The sequence below is a fragment of the Rhagoletis pomonella genome, unplaced genomic scaffold (assembly GCF_013731165.1).
Source record: "Rhagoletis pomonella isolate Grant_MI unplaced genomic scaffold, Rhpom_1.0 Rhpom_scaffold_00008, whole genome shotgun sequence".
NCBI lineage: Eukaryota > Metazoa > Arthropoda > Insecta > Diptera > Tephritidae > Rhagoletis > Rhagoletis pomonella.
The window spans coordinates 37,062,116-37,065,409 of NW_023458562.1; the positions used below are offsets into that span (position 1 = coordinate 37,062,116).

At 34.9% G+C, this 3,294-nt stretch overlaps 1 protein-coding gene and 1 long non-coding RNA gene across 4 annotated transcripts in view; one reads left to right on the forward strand and one right to left on the reverse strand.

Annotated features, from left to right (window-relative positions):
- Window positions 1-2,051, forward strand: part of LOC118744790 — a 31,150-nt gene extending 29,099 nt beyond the window's left edge. The window contains exon 2 of the long non-coding RNA XR_004993589.1: window positions 1,794-2,051. This is a non-coding gene — a long non-coding RNA (uncharacterized LOC118744790). The remainder of the gene's footprint in view (window positions 1-1,793) is intronic.
- The window catches only part of LOC118744786 (putative polypeptide N-acetylgalactosaminyltransferase 9), a 438,912-nt gene that overhangs the window by 298,614 nt on the left and 137,004 nt on the right, over window positions 1-3,294 (reverse strand). The window lies entirely within an intron of this gene.

Below are 3,294 nucleotides of genomic sequence, written 5' to 3' on the forward strand. Positions count from 1 at the left end.
TTGTTGTAACTACAAATAAGCACTTCCGTTGAAGAATAACTTTTTTTTCATGCGTATTTGCCTCTTTGGGTTATTTGTTTGCTTTGTTATCTTCTTTTCTTTGGCTTCTTTCACTTACGTACTTTTCTTTCCAAAATTGATAAGCATTGTAATGTTTTCGGGTATGCTGGTTGTATTGTACGTACTATGTAGCAGGGTACGGTGACTTTGAGGTGGGAGATTGCAGCGAACTTTTAATGATTGACAATCAGTTTAAGTAATTACATAAGACAAACTTCATAATATTACGGCGCACATAATTGATGTTGTAATAATATTTATATAACAGTTGAAAATCTGGTTTTCAAGAGAAGTACGGAAAGAGGTTGGTGTGAAAATGCGCTGCGGAGAGATGTGCCGTATGTGTAGTATTTATGTATGTATGTACTTCAATTCGTTAGAAGCTCGGAGACTAGAGAGTGATTAACTAGTAGAAGGCTGTAGACCAAGCTTCAGGCTCATGAAACCCCACACTCCCTACAAGCAGGAATTGTTTTACGGAGATTCCTGAAGAGTTTTCCATAGCGCATCTTCAAAGCTTTCTCTAAGGGAACCATATTTGCTGTTCAGCAGCTACACTGATGACAAGATCCGAACAAGAGAAGAAGAGATCTAAACGTAAACTCCGCAGTCAGTGAACCGGACGTTGCACATACATATAGACGTGCTACCAATGACAATCGCCACCTTCATGGACCGACGTCCTGTGAATACCGTAACCTCAGTTCACTCATTCATTCCAGCTGTCTCTATTTAAAATTCCTGGTTGGTTTAAACTTCTAAATTACTGAACTGATTTCTATGACTGGCTTTTCAAAATATCACATTCGAGCTGCATAAGGACATAGGACTTTTTTAATGAAGTTTTTGTAGTAAATATTTGTTAGCTAAATATAAAATAGTTTACAAAGATTTGCAATAATATTGTTGAGGAAAATAAAATTTTAAAATAATTTGTTCGCGATATAGTCCCAAACTACTGGGCCGATTTCATTGACTGACTTGACTTTTCAAAACATCACATTTGAGCTTTAGAAGGGCATAGGGAGGTTCGCTTCATGTAAGTTTTATACAAAAAATTTATACTCAAAGTGCGAACTCTTCATTCGGGAAAAACTAGAAAACTACTATGAAGATTTTTATAATTTTTATTTGAAAACATCGCAGTTAATTTGCGTAGGGTAATTGTTCAGGATATATATTCTTATTAAAATATATTTGAGCCAAACATAACGACCTTTTAACATTGACGCGACGGAGCTCCATCTGCCTCGGGAGACCAGAACAACAATAGCCCAACTTCGCTCTGGCTACTGCAGCAGGCTAAATTCCTACCTGAGTTGGTTAAATGCGGATGTGCCGAACGAATGTCCGGCATGCGGAGAGACCCCTCACGACTCGAAACATCTCTTTGCATGCCCGGAAAGCCCCACAACCCTAACGGCGTCGTCCCTATGGACCGACCCCATAGAGGCTGCACGCCTCTTGGGGCTGCCGTTAGTGGAACTTGACGACAACGACTGAGATATTAGCCTATCTGGGCGGGGTTGTTGTAGCCGCTACAATAACAACACAACCTTTTAACATTTTATCTTAAAAATTTTATCAAATTGAAATGCGATTTCTTTTTTCGAGATAAACTAACAAATTACTGGTCGGATTACTATGACTCACTTTTCAAAACATCATTAATGGTTTTTTTTTAATTTTTTTATTTCTGTATAAAGTTTATTTATAATTTTTTCTCTTTACAGTTTAATCACTCACCATTTGAATTGCAAGATTCCTAAAACTGCATTTTTTCAGCGGAATATCAACTAAAAAGCACAAAAACAGCGAAAATTTCACTCGACATAAAAAATTTATTTTGCAAATCACTAGCAAAAATATTGCTATAAGTAATGAAAGTAAGAAAAGAAAATTCATATACCAAACTAATAAATATCGTGATTGTGTAAAAAAGCGACTAAGAGTGACCAACACAAAAATCAAGTTACAGCGTCTTCAAAAAAAGGAAAAAAAAATGCTGTGAGACATATAAAATTAGAAAATATATGCCTGCACATAACTAACTACAACTCATTGAATTCGCCGTGAAACTAGTAACACGCAGAAAAGGAGAAACCTGTCACTCGATGACGATAACGGCAAACGGCGCACGACAGCCTCATTAACATACCGGATTTCTACCGAAAATAGAAGGTCGCACAAGGCAGCGAAAATATAGTTGAAAAAAAAACCACGAAACAAAAAAAAAGTTTGTGAGATTAAATTTCAGAAATACTACACAGAAATTTACAGCCAATAAGTTTCACTTTCTTTTGGCTAAATAGCAGCTTGGCTTTAATTGCAAAAGAAACACAAACTCGTTTCCAATTCCTTTGAGTCAAAAGGTGATCGCATCAGTCAACAGCAGCACCGGCATACATATAAACAACGTACATAATTAATTTGTGTTTGTTTTACGGTAAGTTCGCTAATTGCTGCTTTGATTTTTGTATGTTTAATAAATATTTTTTTTCTCTTAACTCTCCTCAACTTGAATCTTAAATCATCTTAAATATAATTAATATTGGTGTCTTCCTTACGCTGCAGTGCATTAATTAATCAAAATGCAGTAAGAGTTGAGCCCAAAAGCGTGGCAAATGGTTGAACAAATTACTTAATACTCTTCGGTATATAAATAAATATTTGTTATTAAGAAAATGCGAAACTGGTTCAACAGCCACGAAAAAGCCATTTAATGTCTTTGATGTGCGTAATGATTTCGGTGGTATTTTGTTAAAAGAACTTATCTAGAGGTAGGGCCTTTTTCTCTTTAATGCAATATTTCTTTGGATTGTCAAAAAATATTTAAAAAAATAACTAACTAGCAATTTAGTTTAAAATGCTCTTTTAATATAAGTTTCATAAAAATTTACGACTTTTCAAGGGGAACTTATTATTTTTAATTAAAATTCAAACCTTTTTAAGTCACTTAAGTTGTTTTAACAAAATGCACATATTTATTTATGTAAGTTGTATGTAATGTTTTTTTTTTATTTTATTTTATTTACTTTCTTTCACGCTCCCACTTTTCACTCTCTTTTCTACTTTTTCTGCTTCTGCTGCTAGTCCGCAAACTATGCGTCCGTGTTTTGATTTAATTTTTCTCATGCGTCTTCTTGCCAGCGGTCACCCATCTGCGTACATATTTAACCTAGTATGCAGTTACGTACTTTACTTGACGTAGTCAGCTGTTGCTTCAATTGAAAC